The following is an 18,396-nucleotide window of genomic DNA, read 5'->3' as shown; positions in this document are numbered from 1 at the left end:
CATTACAAGAACAAACTAAATCCATAATTTTTACATCCAAATGTATTGTAGCCAGATGAATATGAGGGAAAAAATGTAAACTCATTATTCCAAATATTCAGTTTTCTTAAACTAGAGATAAAACCCCAACAGTACATTCCCAGCATGCACCAGCCCAGTTATTAAGTTCCTAAGCTCACTTAAAGGACTTCCATTCCGTTTTTGGTTTTGGGTTTTTTGTTTTGTTTTGTTTTGTTTGGCTTGGGACAGGGGGAGGGCTGTGTTCAAGACAGGGTTCCTATGCATAGCTTTGGCTGTCCTGGAATTTGCTGTGTAGGATGGCCTCAAAATCTGCAGAGACATGCTGCCATTGAGGCTAAAGGCACATGCCACTACACCTGGCAATACCTCCACCACTAACTCTGAGCTCTTTCTTGCTCTCCTGTCCTTGACTCAAGAACAACCTCAGGCATTACAGTTGATGCCCATGTACCACACACCACACTCTGGTACAGCTGACACAGTTCTAGTATACTAACAACAACAAAAAAAAAAAAAAAAAAAACCCTACAGGCCAGACGGTGGTGGCACATGACTTTAATCCCAATTTGGGAGGCAGAGACAGACATATCTCTGAGTTCAAGGCCAGCCTGATCTATAAGAGAGAGTTCTAGGACAGCCAGGGCTACACAGAGAAACTGTCTCAAAGAAGAAAACAAAACACACTGCAGGGGCTGGAAAGACGGTTCGGCCATTGCTTTTCCAGAAGATGGGAGTTCAGTTTCCAGCACCCAGATGGTGGCTAACAAACATGTGTAACTTCAGTTCCAAGAATCTGGCATCTTTTACACATACACACATACTGACAAACACACATAAAAGAAATTTTTAACTGGGTGTGGTGGTGCATGCCTTTAATCCTAGCTCTCAGAAGGCAGAGACAGGCAGATCTGTAAGTTTGAGACAAGCCTACATTTCTACTTTCAAGTAAGCCAAGGCTACGTAAGACCCTGTCTCAAAAAACAAAGCCAAAATAAAAAAAGTTAACCCCTATGGAAGACAGCGAGAACCACTCCCGTGCCCCGCCACTGCCATGCCCAAAAGAAAGACTGAAAGGGGATACTAAAGGAGATAAAGCCAAGGTTGTCTGCTAAACCTGCTCCTCCAAAGCCCAAGCCTAAAAATGCCCCTGCAAAGAAGGGAGAGAAGGTCCCCAAGCAGCAGAAGGGGGAAGCTGATGCCGGTAAGGGTACAGAAAATGGAGAAGCCCAAACAGAGCAGGCACAGAGAGCTGAAGGTGCTGAAGATGCCAAGTGAGATGTGTGCATTTTGATAACTGTGTACTTCTGGTGACTGTACAGTTTGAAATACTACTTTTTATCAAGTTTTATAAAAATGCAGAATTTTGTTTGTTTTTTTAAGCACACAGAACACATCGTTGGTTTTTTTTTGGGGGGAGGGGGACATGTGTCACTAACAAAATGTCTCCCAAGCTGGATTGAAGATGGTTGATGATGGAAAACATCTTTTCCTGATAATTTTGAAAGACTCCTCTTGGCTCTCAGGAGAGACGTCCTGGTGTTGACATATGTGCCACCATGGCACAAAATGCCTTGTGTGGAAAACTCTAAATTCATTTTTGCCGGGCGGTGGTGGCGCACGCCTTTAGTCCCAGCACTCGGGAGGCAAAGCCAGGCGGATCTCTGTGAGTTCGAGGCCAGCGTGGGCTACCAAGTGAGTTCCAGGAAAGGCGCAAAGCTACACAGAGAAACCCTGTCTCGAAAAACCAAAAAAAAAAAAAAAAAAAAAAAAAAATTCATTTTTGTGTCTTCCTCCCCCTGTACCATCAACATAGACTTAACTCCCTTCAAACCAGAGACCTGTTGGAACCTGACCCCCCAAATTGGTTTTGCTGGTCTATCAGGCAATCTGGACTTTGCAGTGCTATCATTGTGTCCTCAAAAGAGCAGCGGTTCCTTTTATAAAAGATCGTGGATCTTCAGACTGATAATTCTGCCGAGTTCATTTCGTTTTCTGAAAGTCAGGGTCGGCTTGTAAGAAGTTGTTAAACAGCATCCTCACTGTGAACCGTCAGCCCTCACTCTAAGCTCTTCCCCTTCGCAAAGCACCTAATGAAGGTTCATCGGGTTTTACAATTGCTTTCCGATTTTGGTAGTCTATACAAGAAGGAAGTTTGGAAGTTCTTGTATATTGTTAATGACTGTCTACCCATGTCCTGCCTGAAAAACCATGATTGTGTATGGAAAGTATCTTTAATAAAGCTGGATATGCCGGGCGGTGGTGGCGCACACCTTTAATCCCAGCACTCTGGAGGCAGAGGCAGGTGGATCTCTGTGAGTTCGAGGCCAGCCTGGGCTACAGAGCTAGTCTAGGACAGGCTCCAAAGCTACAGAGAAACCCTGTCTCGAAAAACCCAAAATAAATAAATAAATAAATAAATAAATAAATAAATAAATAAATAAATAAATAAATAAAATAAAGCTGGATACAGTTTAGAGAGAAAAAAAAGTTAACTCTATAAATAAATTCTTAACATTCTCATTAGTTTATTGTAAAAAATAAAATAATCAAAATCAAATAGTATACAGTTAACAAGATACTCTTTTACTAAAACTTAACAGCTCAAAATACCATGGAGACTGACAATTAATACTTCCATTTACAAAGATACCTGTAAATCCTCAATATCCTCTGGTATGACCTGGTACATGCAGCAATCTCCCAAGCTGAAACATGGCATCCTATTCATTTTCCCAACTAGAGTTCCGAGATCGGGTGCAGAGTTCACAGCAATAGCAGCTTTTTTGCTGTTTTAAGTATATGGTATCCGTGTCTGGCCTACATATATGTCTCTCTGCCATGTGTGCATCTGGTGCCCTGGGAGGCCAGAAGAGGACATTGGATTCCTAAACTAGAGCTACGGATAGTTGTGAACTCCCATGTGGGTGCTGAGAATCAAACCCCAGTCCTATGGAAAAAGCAGACAGTGCTCTTAACCTGAAACATCTTTCCAGCCCCCTTTCAGTTTTATTAATATGCGTGTTTAACAGCAGCACAGCATCTACTATGCATTAAAGAAGAAACTGTTTATTCCACTAATTTGGGAAGACATGGGTGTCTTAGCAGCATTATCAGAAAAGTACATCCCTGCTAACACTTGGGTTTTCACTGATAGAGCATATTGCTTGCTCCCTGTTTAAAACACAGGAAGGAGCTGGGAAGTAGTGGTGCATGCCTTCAATTCCAGCACTCTGGAGGCAGCGGCAGACAGATGGGTCCCTGTGACTTCAAGGCCAGCCTGGACTACATAGTGAATTACAGGACAGCCAGATCTACACAGAGAAAGTGTCTCAAAAAAATAAATAAATTAAATATGGGAGGGAAAAATCCTTTACTCAAACTTTGGGTTTTAACCACATTTAACCCATTGTCATAAGCAGCAGTTTATTTACTGTTCAGCCATTTCATATAGAGGGAGAACACTGGAAAGCCCTCTCTCTTCAGATCATGGCAACTTTAATCTATCCCATAAGCATAGCCACTAAAATCTACTATCAAGAGAAAATGTGGTAGTCAAATGGGACATCAAGGTTTGAGTAGGGTGGGGAAAGATGGACTGGTTCTATCACGTTCTTGTTTTAAGTTTCTACCCTCATCTGGCTCATGCCTGCTTTTGTTGACCTAGGATCTTGGTGTGTTGGCTCAGGCTACCTTCAAACTCCTTGGCTTGGGTAATCCCCCTAATTAGCATCACTATTGCTCAGACTACTGCTGTTTACACCATGCAAGGCTGATTGTCTGTGTGCATGTGGTTTTTGAGACAGTCTCACACTATGGTCCAGGATAGCCTGGAACTCACAATCTCCCTGCCTCAGCCTCCCAAGTGCAACACTGCCCACTTATTGCATTGTTTTTGAATATCTGACCCACTTTTTTATTTCACTAAATTACCCCAAGGGTTGTTCACTTTTCCAACTACAGTTGTGAGATCAGGTACAGAATCTACAGTCGAGGAGCCTGTATGGGTCTGACCTAGTTCCTCTGCATAAACGTTATGGTTGTGTAACTTGGTGATATGGGACTCCTAACATTGGGATCAAGGGCTATCTGACTCTTTTGTCTGTTTTTGGGACCCTTTTCTTCCTAATGGGCTGCCTCGGCCAGCCTTAATGAGAGGATGTGCTTAGTCTTATTATAACTTGATATGCCATGTTTGGTTGATATCCCTGGGAGGCCTGCTCTTTTCTGAATGGAAAGAAGGAGGGGTGGATCTGGGGAGAGGGGAGAGTGTTGGGAGGGCAGGAGAAAGGGGAAACTACGGTCAGGGTGTAATATATGAGAAAAGAATTAAAAAAGAATCTAGTCATAGCCGGGCAGTAGTGGCGCACGCCTTTAATCCCAGCACTTGGGAGGTAGAGCAAGGTGATCTCTGTGAGTTCAAGGCCAGCCTGGACTACAGAGTGAGTTCCAGGACAGGCTCCAAAGCTACACAGAGAAACCCTGTCTCAAAAAACCAAAAAAAAAAAAAAAAAAAGAATCTAGTCAGGACATTTCTGAATGTGACCCAACCAAAACAAACAAATAAAAAACCACAAGTACATTTATTTAAAACATTTTTAATGTATGTGTGCCACACGTGCACTTGGTATTTTATGGAGTTAGATAGTTGTGAGCCACCACGTGGGTGACAGGAACTGAACACAGGTCTTCTGCAAGAACACTAAGAATCTCTCCAGTCCACTTATTTTGCTTTTGTTAATTCAACTGTGTGGTTTACCAACATGAACTTGGTAGATGATGTGGCCAGAGAAGCCCTGCCCCAGCTGACTATGGAGCAGCTGCAGGTGGCAGCAGGAGAGCAGTCTACCTTCTTGAAGGCTCAGCTGAGGAAAAAAAAACTAGTAACAGACACTTTGATCCTAGTCAACGAAGACCACGGAAGTGCATTGGCCCCGTCTGTCTACAGTATCTAAGTTCAGATTCTGACTCCATGATCTTCAGATTTTTAAGGTAGCAACTGGAAAATTCTCCACTGCCTCCTTAGAAACAGTCTCCATGCTGTAAATTCAGAGCCACCCATAAAGCTACTTAGATATAGATTAATGGTCTGGAGTCCCCTGCAACCTCGGCCATGTTTCTTCTCTCCTTCAGGTGACACTGGCAACCCATATATAACACTAAAGAATGCACTAGAACCCCACTCCAAACCACTCTGTGAGCAAACATCTAGCTCCCGCTGAGTTCCTGTCCTGACTTACCTCAATGGACTGTGACCTAGAAGTGGGTAAGGCAAATAAACTCTTCCCTTAAAACACACACACACACACACACACACACACACACACACACACACACACACACACGCTGAACATCAGGGATTCTCAGACATCACAGAAGGTCATGGTGGCACATACTTAATCATCTCAGCTGAGGCAGGAGGATTGCTGAGTTTGAAGTAGTCTACATTTTCTTTCCCAGCTCAAACATGAAGCATGGATAACACAGCGACCCCTAAGAATGCTTTTATCTCACTCTTAAACTAGTCAACTCTCAATTCTCTGAAGCAGATTAACTCTATGTACCCCAGTCTGGCCCAGAACTCATTCTCCTCCAGCCTTGGCCTCAAATGCTGGACCTCAACAGGCTATCAATTTCTGTCTAACACAAAACAATTATGAAAAACAAAACAATTCAAACAGATTCCTTCTAGAAACACATCTGCCAGTCACTGTTCCTTGGTGGCAAATGGAGACCTAATGCAAACCTGTGAAAACTGTCAAGTTCTATGAAAACACAAACTGGAGGCTCCAAGGTTCCCCTTATTCAGCCAGAGCTCCGTTACATTGTGTCCTCTCCAAAGAGCTTTTAGAAATAGCTACAAATACGACACATACACACCTCCCCCGCACCCCACCCCATCCCCAACGTAACTAACAGGCCAGCGATAAAGCTACCAAGCTCAGCACCAGGAAGCAGGCCAGCTGGATGACTCAACTGGAACCAGCAAGTCTGCCCACACCCAGGGAGGCCTAGTCTAAAAGCACAGACGCCCTGTCCAGGGAGTGCAAGCTCAATAGGCCGCTTTGAGGCTGCCCCAACTTCTTACACTTTCTCCCAGGAGGGTAACCTCTGGGGAAGGATATGAACCCTACCTTTAAATCATTATGATTTAGGGAAACCAGAAATGAAGGAAAATTAGCCTAGGAAAGATGAAAGGTTAAGCCACTTTCAATTAACAAAGTTTAACATTCCAATGATTTTTTTTTTTCCCAGAGCTGAGGACCGAACCCAGGGCCTTAGCAAGCGCTCTACCACTGAGCTAAATCCCCAACCCCCCAATGATGTTTTATAATCAGTTTTTTATTACTGCGTGTGCCAATGCACGTGCATTGTGTGAATGAAACATCCTGAACCACTAAGCCATTTCCCCAGCCCTCAACTTCACATTTTTATTAAGCAATCTGAAGAGCACCTAATCCTTCAATAAACTCAGTCACTGGAATTAAGGCCCACTCCAAAAGATGTACAGTGAGATGCTTGACACAGCTGGAGGCCAAGAACCTGAGACTAGGTAAGACATGGATCTAGAGGAAAACCAAACACTACAGTTAACACAGCAATAAAAGGACTCCTCATGACATTCTGCTGTACTTGTAGACCAGTGCCTTGCTCAGTCAGCTATCATGAGAAGCTTCCTTCTGCAGCAGATGGGAACAAATACAGAGACCCACAGCCAGACGATGTGCAGAGAGTAAGAGACCTTGGAACATTCAGTCCTAAATGGGATGTCTCCATCAAATCCCTCTCCTCAGGGCTCAGGGAACCCTGCAGAAGAGAAGACAGAAAGATTCTAAGAGCGGGTGGAGACAGGAGACACCAAGGAACAAGGCCTTCCAGACACAACAAAGCTGACCCATATATGACCCCCAGACTGTGGCAGCATGCATAGGGCCAGATGGGGGTCTGTCTTGAGAAGGAAGAGGACACAAAGTTCCACCCCCTAACTCAGAAGCTATCTCTAACTGGTAACTCCTCGCAGAGAAAAAATTAATTTTCTTTAGTAAGTCTCATATAATCACACTTATAAGGGCAGGCCCTATGCCCAGCAGTAGATGGCCAACACAAAACAAACTCAATGGTATTTCTGGACATTTTTGGTCTCACAATGCTTTATCTGTTTATCTAGGCTTTTTTTTTTTTAGCCTTACAGATCTTCTGCTTATATATTATGGTTTCGATTTTGTTCCTATGGGTTTTCTCTGTGTGAATGTGTGTATCTCAGCATCTGTGTTTCTTGTGCTTTTTTTTTTTTTTTGGTTTCTTTTTTTTCCAGTTTGATTTGTCCTATTCTGGTTTGTTTTTATTTTATCTTATTTATTATTATTATTATTATTATTATTGATACCTGTTTGTATTCTAATGAAAGAGAAAGAAAAGGTGTAGATTTGGGTGGGTGGAAAGTGGACAGGATCAGGGAGGAACTGGGGAAGGGGAACCATAATCAGAATATACTGTATGAGGCGATGGCGCGTCAAGCAGCCGCCGGGATGGATGTGTTTGTCATGATCTGGCCAAGGAGTGAGCACCATGTTCGATTAAAGCGCATAGTCAAAGGCATCCTCAAGCGGCCCCAGACGAGCAGCGGCTGTACAAGGATGACCAGCTAGCTCCTTGATGATGGATAAACTCTGGGCGCGTGTGGCTTCACTAGCCAGACAGCCCGGATACAGGCCACAACACACAGTGGGCCTGGCCTTCCGAGCAGATGATGCCTTTGAAGCCCTGCACATTGAGCCCTCTCCAGCCCTCCAGAGCTTCCGGATGTGATGAAGCCACAGGATTCTGGAGGCAGTGCCAATGAACAAGCTGTGCAGTGAGGCCCCAGGCCCACCCCCACCCCCCCAGAGACCCATTCTCTCAAAATAAAGATTTGGCTGTCCAAAACAAAAAGAATATATTGTATGAAAAAAAAATCTATTTAAACAAAAGAAACTCAATCACAAAACACACAGGGCTGCAGGGGTGGGAGTCGGAGGTAAAGTGTTTACCTGGCATAGACCTGGAGTCAGTCTCAGAACCACTAAGAAAAGGCAGTAACACACCACACACAAATCAGTGATTTCTTGTTTAGCACCTATTTCCTACGGGCTGGACTGACAGGCTTACAAGTTTCACATAAACTTTTAAAATGTCTCACTTGACCTCAGGTTGCCTGATCTCATGACCTCTTTGCTGAAATGGACAGTGTCACTTAAGGCTCCTCCCCCAAGTCCAGACAACCAACAGTGTCCACTCTACTTGCTGACACATGGGGAGTAGGAATGACAAAGGCCAGACACCCCCCATTCAAAGTTTCAACAGCTCTGCTTACTCTTTCCAACAAAATCAAAAATAGCATGTCAACAGCTCACTTTAAGTGACAGTTTTAAGGGGCTTTTTTAAGCAACATGATATAATAAATTACTATCCAGAATGAACAGTGGTGAGGAGCATGCTTGGCATGAGCAAAGCCCTGGGTTCAGTCCCCAGCACCAAAGACAGAAAATCACGAAAGAACAACAACCCAGCTTGGGGATAGAGCACTTGCCTAAAAAGGCGGGACTGAACAATTCCAGAAGAGCACGGCGGCACATAATTAAAGCAGAACTGGCAATTCCTAGGAAGTACCAGATGCACAAACAAAACATTGAAGATGTATCACTTCTCAGGCAAGATCCCCAAGCATGTCACCTCAGTCAGGAGTAGGTGCTGGCCTGCTAAGATGGGGCCTCAAAAAAATAACCTACAATTCTTTCTTGGGCTTATATTCAAAGAACTCACCCATGAGCATAAGACAAAAACAGACATGGAAAAGAAGTGTTTTATCTTTGTGTGTGTGTGTGTGTGTGTGTGTGTGTGTGTGTGTGTGAACCTGGTCCGGAACTCACAGAGATCTACCAGCCTATCTCCTGACTGTTAGGATTAAAGGTGTACACCATCATGGCAGTTTTATCATTTTTTACATTTATTTAGTGTGTATACATATATACACACACAAGCACCCACATACTTGGGGGTCAGAAGACAACTTACTAGAATCTGCTCATTTGGGGAGGGGGGGAGTTCTTTTCAGACAAGGTTTCTCTGTGTAGCTGTGCCTGTCCTGGAACTCCCTCTGTAAACCTGGCTGGCCTTGAACTTAAGAGTGAACCTCTGCCTTGCAAGTAATGGATTAAAGACATGGGACACCACTGCCCAGAAGGAATTCTTTAACAAGCAATACAAAGTATTAACTATCCTCTGAATAGTGTCAAAGTGTCATTTTAACTATTTTACAAATGTATCAAAAACACTAAGAAAAAATAAGAATATTAAAATGTTATCAATTGTGTTTGAAGATTATATACATTGTATTTCAATGTTTGAAACCAGGCTCTGAGAACTGAAACAATGTCTTCCCAGGACCAGAGTAACTTTGTTACAGAAGTCAATCTCCTTATTTAAGAAGCAAGCAAGCTGCCCGGAGGTGGTGGCGCAGGTATTTAATCTTAGCACTTGGGAGGCAGAGGCAGGTGGATCTACAGAATGAGTTCCAGGACAGCTATTCAGAAAAACCTTGTCTCAGGCTGGAGAGATGGCTCAGAGATTAAGAGCACTGGTTGTTCTTCCAGAGGTTGAGTTTAATTCCCAGTAACCACACGGTGGCTCACAACTATCTATAATGAAATCTGGTGCCCGCTCCTGGTGTGCAAACACTACATACATAGCATATAAATAAATCTTTCTGAAAAAGATTTAAAAAGGAAAGACCTTGTCTCGAAAATACAAAAAAAAAAAAAAAAAAAAAAAAGAAGCAAGTGATCTGTCTCTTAAATTCTTTAGACTCCCTACCTGCCACAATCCCTGGTGAAAGGCTAATTTTAAGCTGAACAGGCAAAATACCCAGTTAATTAATGCAAAGAAGAAAATACTCCAGAGTTCAAGACCATGCAGGGAAAATAAGCAACTCAAATATGGACTGGGAACATATCGAAGTCACAGTGCTGGCCTAGCACACCCAAGACCCTGGGTTTATTGCCCATACCACAGAAAGAGAAGTATCGAGGGGGGAGGGGGGATTATACCAACAAAACATTAATATACAAATAATTAAAAATTGGATAGAATAACCAGGCAGTGGTGTCTCAAATCTTTAATCCCAGTTTGGGAGGCAGAGGCAGGCAGATCTCTGTGAGTTCAAGGCTAGCCTTAGTTACAGAGAAAACCCTGTCTTAGAGGACAGTATGGTCTACAAAGTGAATTCCAGGACATCCATGAGCAGTTACACAGGGGAACTGTTTAAAAAAAAAAAAAAAGGTCAAATACTGAGCACAACTCAAAGAATAAAAATTAACAAGAGGAGCTGGGAGTGCTGTAATCTAGCATTTCAGAAGGTTGAAACAGATCAAATTCAATACTAGCTTGGGAGACAGAGAAATCTTGCCTCAAAATAAAAATAAGCTAGCATGTAAAATAATTAAGGAGGAAAGCTTTGTTTTGTTTTTGTTTTTGTTTTGTTTTTTTCGAGACAGGGTTTCTCTGTGTAGCTTTGCGACTTTCCTGGATCTCTCTGTAGACCAGGCTGGCCTCGAACTCACAAAGATTCGCCTGCCTCTGCCTCCCAAGTGCTGGGATTAAAGGCATGCACCACTACCGCCAGGCAAGGAGGAAAGCTTTAAGGAAAAGCAAGACTATTTAAAAAAAAAAAAAAAGGCTTCAAAACATTCTTCGAAACCAGAAGTCTATACACTTTAATCCTAGAACCTGGGAGACAGAGGCAGGGGCAGCAAGCATTAGAGGCCAGACTAGGTTATAGGAGACCCTATCTCAAGAACAAAACCCCAGCTGGTACGGTGGCATAAGTCTTTGAGAGGCAGCCTGGTATACATACAGAGTGAGTTCCTCACAAAAAGCCATAAATCTTAGCAGCCTTAGTATATATGTATACAAACTCAGATTCTCTCCCTAGAGTTAAGAGTTTGGACTTAATAAAGAGTGGGAAGAAAGGAAAACACAGTAACCTGACACATGCTACCTCACCCTCCCCACACCGTCAAGGTACCACGAGCTACAGTGCTATGGATGCCATGGAGATTGTTGTACAGACCTCTGTGGTCCTCGCCCAAAGCCATAAACTCAATTCAGTCCTAAGACAGACCCAAATGAGATCCTAAGTGTCAAGGTTGTGAAGGACAAAGAACAGAAACTCACATGAGAAGAGATAAAGGAGACAAGACTAAGGGATGAGGCACCTCAGGTGGATCCTGAAACAGAGAAAGGACATTTGCAGAAGGACCTGAGGAACCGAAATAAAGCCTATGTCAACAGGGTTTCCCAGCTTCACTGGTTTCGAGAAATACATTTGACTGCATAGGATGAGGTACACAGATCTGTGCTGCAATTCTTCTCTAAATCTAAAACTATCTCAAATACTAAGTTTTCCAGGAAGAAAAACTACAAGTACCAGCAAGCTGGACAATGTGCTTTCCTCTCCCTCAGTAGCCCTTGCCCATTCTAAAGTTAGCAGAGAACTATAACCCATGTGGCAGCCCACACCTTAAAGAGTCCGGGCAGCCTGTGCTAGACAGCAACACCCCAAAGTAAAGGGATGCAGCTCAAGGGCAGAGGACTAGCTCAACATGCACAGGTCCTAGCTCTGGTTTGATCCAAGCATCACAAAATAGAACATCTAACTAGATCAAAAGGTACATTACACTCAATCCCAAACAACAGCTCCTATTCCTTGGATCCTACAATGCCAGGATTTTTTGAAGATGGGGGTGGGGGAGTGTCTCATGCAATCCAGGCTAGCCTGCCTTCCTATGTAGCCAAGCCTGGCCCTGAGACCATTTTTCAAACACCTGAAGTACCTGGGGTTGTGGCTGAGTAAGAGTCCACGTTAAGTCCCAATTTCAGTCCACCACACCAAAGCAGCCACGTAGTGACCAGCCACCAGAAACGGACGCCTACAATGATGTGCCCCAATTCAAGACACAGGGCCCCTCACTGGCCTTTTAATTTTTTTTTTAACCTAAAATGCAGCACATGCTAAAGAACATCACTACAAAGCCAAGACCTCCCTCCCTAGGCTGCAGCTTTCTACTTTATATATAATGCAAACCATGCATTACAAGTATTCCTAACTCTTAACCCTATCACCTACCTATAGCAACTCATGTTCCCAGAAAAAGTTGCACATTTAAAAAACAAAAACTAGCTGGGCAGTGGTGGCGCACGCCTTTAATCCCAGCACTCGGTAGGCAGAGCCAGGTGAATCTCTGTGAGTTCCAGGCCAGCCTGGGCTACCAAGTGAGTTCCAGGAAAGGCGCAAAGCTACATAGAGAAACTCTGTCTCGAAAAACAAACAAACAAACAAACAAAAAAAACCAAAACCAAAAACTAAGAATAGCCGGGCGGTGGTGGCACACGCCTTTAATCCCAGCACTCGGGAGGCAGAGCCAGGCAGATCTCTGTGAGTTCGAGGCCAGCCTGGGCTACCAAGTAAGTTCCAGGAAAGGCGCAAAGCTACACAGAGAAACCCTGTCTCGAGAGAAAAAAAAAAAAAAAAAAAAAAAAACTAAGAATAGTAATATTTCTAGCCAACGGACACTGGTCACTAACTACAAGTAGGGTGACAGCTGCCGAATCTATATTTAATTCCTGGGCTTGGGCAGAGGTCCCCCCACTAGCCGAGACAACTACAGGGGAAGGGGGACATGGCAGATCATTTTTTAATTTGGGGGGAACACAGGGTCTCACTGTGTAGCTCTGGCTGGCCTGTAGCTCACTATGTAGACCAGGCTTGCCTGGAACTCAGAGAACTCCCTGCCTCTACCTCCAAGTGCTGGAATTAAAAGGTGTGCATCACTAGACCCAGCTTGAGCTACCTATTTGACAATTACCCCCTCTGTAAATCAACAATGTGATATAATTGAAGTATATCTTCTATGTGAGTACTGAAACTTTAAAAAAAAAAAAAAAACTAGGCAGTTTTATTACATTGACAAAAAAAAAAAAATCGAGAAAAAAACTTGGTTTGGGTCACAAATTCTCAGCTTTATATTAAACATGTTAGCATTGAACTCATCCACTGAAAATATCATATGCAGCCAGGCATTGGTAACGCATACCTTCAGTCCCAGCAGAGGCAGGCAGATCTGAGGTCAGGCCTACAGATCAAGAAACCTTGTCTCAAAACAAGAAGATGTAACTCCAACAGTAGCCTCTGGCCACCTTGAAAGGGAGCAGCCCAAGGTTTCTATCACTGCTTCAACTCCCTTCTTTCTGACAGTAAGCTAGGGAGTCAGTTTGTATGTTCCCTTTCCTGCTCTACTAACCATCTGTCTGAGGCCAAGCGCACAGCTCTTTCCAACACGTGAGGATGAAATTAACAAAAGTTCCCCTCATTTAGATAATTTCACCTTAATATATTTGACCTCAAGCAGTTAATAAAACTAGTTGGACTCAAACTTCCCAGGCTAAAGGCAGGTCACTACCTTATTTTTTTTAATGTGATGAATTACTAACATTCGCCTACCTGCCTGCAGATTAACTGGAGCAAGTTCCAAGGAAACAATGTTATATTCAGAAGCAATCCAGTAAATTCAGCACTCATCCTCACCGTGTTTGGTTCTTTATTGCCACTTTGTATTCATTTGGAAAATAGAAACACAACATTAAACTTCTATGGTTTTTAACTTTTGGCAAGGGTGTGTGCCTTGAGAGTGAGACACAAAACCTTTGTTGTAGTCTTTTTTCTGTTTTGCCATGACTTGGATCTACAAACTAACATGTTTTATAAGCCCTGAGTAAAGGTGACCTAAACATTCAAAAATATAGTCAGCACACAGAAAGATAGGTTGACCACAAATCTTTGAAAACATCTTTGCAAACTCTAGGAGTCCAGCCAAATAAGGGCTAAAATAAATAGCTGAGCTGGTCTTGGTGGGATACACCTTAACTCCTACACTCGAGAGGATCAGAGCTCCACAGTGAGAAGAAAAAGAGTTGATCATAGATGGTTTTGGCAGGAGACCTAATGCTGTGCTTGCCAACAAATCCAATCAGTGATTGGGTCCCAATTCACAATCACTGGACACTGGACACCATCCTTTCCCCAACAATTTCAGATGTGACTTATTTGTGGCTCTGGTGATTAGACCTGGGGCTTCCTGTATTCCATGCCAAGGGCTCCACCTCTGAGCTAGATCCAGGGTCCTATCCAATTTCAAACTTTAACCTCAACTCCGGTGAGAATTTAAACTCTTCGTTTCCTTGAACTATAATCTTCTCAAAGGTTTTTAATCTAAGTTTGCTCTGATTCAAAACGAAAACATTAAAAGTTAAAAGGGATCTGGAAAAGTCAAGATCTAGTGTCAGAGCCTGACTTCCTGCTGGCGGGAATTTCCCATTACCTCGAGGTGCGTTTCGGACATGCTGAGGGGCACACTCTTTCATTACATTACACTGGCTGTATTTTCTTCTCTATTTTTCCCAGAAGCTAACCTGAAGGCGCATCTATCAACTCTCCAAATAGAAATCCATCCAGTTTCGAAGAAAGCCAAGTCCTCCTTTGTCATTCAAAACCTCACTTGCAACCTCGTTCTCCTGAGTCCGACACCGGCTCGCACAGATGCCACCACAGGTCTTTTCATGCTGAGGTTTGCACCCAGGTTCAAGAGCTCAGTGGTCAAGGGTGTACCGCAGCCACGCAATCTACAGTCCCTTCCCGGCGGAGGGCCTTGGTCCAAGTCACCCACCTCCGTTTCCAAGTCACTGTACCTACCTGATCGCGCCCAGGTGACCGGGAAGGGCGGGAAAGGAGGAAGCCCTCAGCATAGTGCAGGAGCACACAGTGGGATTTGGAGAGATAAAGGCTTGCGGCTGACTGTCCCTGCACCACTGAACCCTTGATCCTGGGGTCGCGCGCCTCCGCTCTGCAGACTTGGGAGGAGCGATCGCGCTCTCAGCGTGGGGATCCCCCCCACCCCCATATCCCGAAGGCTTCCTTGGGATCCAGGCCCAGCTACATCAACCCGCAGAGCAGGAGCGCGCCGGAAGATGTGCGCGGAGCACGCGGACCACCCAGCCGCGTGACGCCCACCCGGGGCCCCATAAGGCCGTTGGCGCGGCACACCACGCGCGGGGCCCAGGGCGCAATCAGGAGGCCGCGCCGGCCGTTGGTGGGGGTGGGGACGCGCCGCGCGGCCTCCCCGGGCGCCCCGCTCGCGGCCCCAGCTCGGCTCCCGCCCGGCCCACATCGGCCCCGCCCCACCCGCGGCCCACGTACCTGCGCGGCTGAGCGGGAGGACCGGGCTGCAGCGCGGGAGTAGGTGGCGGCGTCCCTCGCGCGATGCCGCGGCACGCGTGCCCGCCGCCAGCTATATAGCCGCGCTCAGCCCAACCTGCTGCTCCCGGCCGCTCGCAGGGACCAATGGCCGCCCCGCCGCCGCGCCCCTTGGTTGCGATTGGACGGTGCCTTCGTCCAGGGGCCGGACTCCTGAGTGGCTGCCGCATCTGCCTATGACTACGGGATCCAGAGCCCAGATGGACACGAAGCCTCACCAATACTTGAGTGAGCTGTGAAAACAGGGGCGGGATGCCCTGTGAGCGACACCCAGACAGGCCAATACTTGTACACACCCGCTCTCATTGGCTTACATAGCTTCCTCTGGGCGGAAACCCGCGGTTCAGGCAGGAGCGGTTGATCCACAAGGTGGGGCCCGTGTACTTTGGGGAAGTAAACCCCATGCAACTAGGAGGTGGACGCGGGGGGAGCAAGGAAGCCACCAGCCAATCGCAACGCCAGATGAAGCTAATTGACAGGGAGGGCTGGACCTCTCCAAAGACAGCCCCAGGGCCGCCGTGCCCTCCGGGGCGGTTAAGAGGATGTGCTAGCTGCACCTTCCGTTCCCTTTTCCTTTCTCTTCCTCTTAGGTCGAGTTCTGTCCCCGAGGACCCCCTTTCCTGCCTTCCCTGGCGACTTTGGTACCCGGGATCTAAGTGACAAAGTTTCTTGGTTTTTGTTTTTCCTCTTCACATCAAAACTTTTTTTTTCTACATGCGTTTCGGAAGAGCCCTCACTGATGACCCTTACAGTGGCCACAGAGGACAGCGAAATTGGCTCAGGCAGGATACTCCAAAGCATCCGGTGCAGCAGCCTCGCTGGGAACGCGCGTGTCCCCCATGGCTTTCCAGCAGGTGGTGCACGAGTGGCCCGTGGACGTTTTCAGGTTTTTCCTTCCCTTTGATTGGAGAGACAAGATCCCCACTCGGATCACCCTCAGGCCTGCGTGCGCCATGGGGGTGCGTCACCGCCAGCCATTGTCACATGCTTTTCTAACTGAAATGGGAACTTATCCAACTCTTAGGCAGACACGCCTTAAGTTCCCCTACAAACGCTCCAGGGACCAAGTAGCACTTCCTACTGTCCGCAAATCGGGGTTCTGTGAGCCCTCTGTTTGGCCACTATGAACTCTTTAATAGAGGTGCGGTCCGAATTCTAGGTACAGACAGGACCCTGATCTGTGTTCCCTAGGATCCCTGGAGGTGGAGGCAAGGGGAGAATTTTAGGTCACCCTGGGCTACATACAAGCTAATCTTGCATTCATTTGTTTTGATTTTTTTTTAAAGGCTTTTTGAGACAAGGTCTCCCCTTGTAGCCAATGCTGACCTGGATTTGCCATGTAGACCTCGAACTCGGCGATCCTCCTGCCCTAACTTCCTTAATACCGAGAATACAGGCGTTAAAGTGTTACAGCGAATTTCCTAAAAGGGAACACGTGGACAGTCCTCTAGTGCAAAGGAAAGACTCAGAGCCAGCCCAGCCCAGGCTAGAAGGAAAAGAGAACCATACGGAACCTGGAACTCTGGAGGCCAGAAGCCAAGTGAAAAGTCGCTAGTGCCCCCTGGGGCCCGGCAGCCCGGCATCTTCTGCCGTGACGCAGCGGGAGGCTTCAAGGTGCCTGTCTACAGGTGGCCCGCGCTGAGCCTCCAGTGGGAACCGGCTTCTAGGACGGCAAGCGCCAAGCCCTGAAGCGGCACGGACGTTTCTGCATGGAGAAGTCTCTAGGATACTTAGTCCAGCCAAGGAATCAGAGAACTTTGACAGATTTTCACAAGGATTTTTTTTTTAATTGCAATTCTCGCTCTCCTGGCTGCTTTGCCTTTCTTTCATTCTCTATTTCCTTCGTTTTACTTTTTTAACAAAGTCTCACTTCGTAGCCCTTGCTGGCCTGGAACCCACAAAGATCCTCCTGATTCTGCCTCTGCAGGGATTAAAACAGTACACCACCACAGCCAGCTTTAAAAATAAAAAATAGCCGGGCGGTGGTGGCGCACGCCTTTAATCCCAGCACTCAGGAGGCAGAGGCAGGCGGATCTCTGTGAGTTCAAGGCCAGCCTGGACTACCAAGTGAGTTCCAGGAAAGGCGCAAAGCTACATAGAGAAACCCTGTCTCGAAAAAACAAAAAAAAAATAATAAAAAAAGTAAAAATAATAAGTTTTTTAAAAAAAAAAGTTGTAAAGATGTATTCCTAAAGGGAGAATAAAGATACATATCTTTCTATTGTTTGAGAGTTGTATCCATGCATGGGAAGCGTTTTGATCAAGGCCACCCTATTCCCTCTCCTCCAATCCCAAGGGGGTTTTTGTTTGTTTGATTTGATTTTCGATTTTTTTTCGTTGATATTGTTTTTCCTACTAGGTCCACTTAGTACTGCCTATACGTGCGTGGGTGTAGGGGCATCTACTGGAACAATCATAGCCTCTGAGGTGGGACCTACCTGAAGAAAACCGACTCTCCCTCTCCTGTGGCCATCAGTTACCAATAGCTCCGCAGCTAAGGGGTGGGACCTTGTGGAACTTTGACTTGAACTTTCCCAGGTCTTGTGCAAAACATCCCTGTCATGGGTTCATAGGTGCAGATGCCCTGATGCGGTCCTGAGTCATTATCTACTCTCTGCCTCTTACATTCTTATATTTTTGGTTGTGAGCCTAGCCTTTAACAGCGGAGCTATCCCTCCAGCCCAGCCTCTTACATTCTTTTTGCCTCCTATTCTTCAAAGAACCCTGAGCCTTGAAGGTGCACAGGCAATATAGACATCCCACTCAGGGCTGAGAACTCCAGCCTCACATTCTAGTATGCTGAACAAATCATGAGGCTCTGTGTTAATCGCCATCTACTGTGTTAATCGCAAGAAAAAACTTCTCAGCAAGAGTTGTAAGATTCACTAGTCTGAGGGTGGCACACAGGGCCTGAGGTCGTCTATGTAAACAAGGGCTTACTACAGTAATTTCTAGGGCAGCCCTGTTTGTAACAGAGATAGAAGATAAAGGCGGGGCCTGGAATTCCACCACTCCCAGAGGCTGAGACAGGA

The 18,396-nt window shown here is 45.6% G+C and overlaps 1 protein-coding gene and 1 non-coding gene across 3 annotated transcripts in view; both read right to left on the bottom strand.

The window, feature by feature from the left end:
- Positions 1–15,441, bottom strand: part of G3bp1 (G3BP stress granule assembly factor 1) — a 30,667-nt gene extending 15,226 nt beyond the window's left edge. Inside the window, exon 1 of one of the 2 annotated variants that reach the window (XM_059270594.1) lies at positions 15,308–15,441. The gene's annotated coding sequence lies outside the window, so the exon portion shown is untranslated. Of the gene's footprint in view, positions 1–14,803; positions 15,013–15,307 lie in introns of those variants that run through there. The other variant, XM_059270595.1, reaches the window with a different exon arrangement.
- LOC131918142 (small nucleolar RNA SNORA29) lies at positions 3,446–3,585 on the bottom strand. The gene has a single exon (XR_009380882.1). It is a non-coding gene; the product is annotated as a small nucleolar RNA SNORA29 (small nucleolar RNA).
- Positions 15,442–18,396: the final 2,955 nt, after the last annotated feature.

The sequence above is a fragment of the Peromyscus eremicus genome, chromosome 8a (assembly GCF_949786415.1).
Source record: "Peromyscus eremicus chromosome 8a, PerEre_H2_v1, whole genome shotgun sequence".
NCBI lineage: Eukaryota > Metazoa > Chordata > Mammalia > Rodentia > Cricetidae > Peromyscus > Peromyscus eremicus.
Note: the sequence above shows the minus strand (reverse complement) of the source record. Positions and strands in the feature narration are given on the sequence as shown.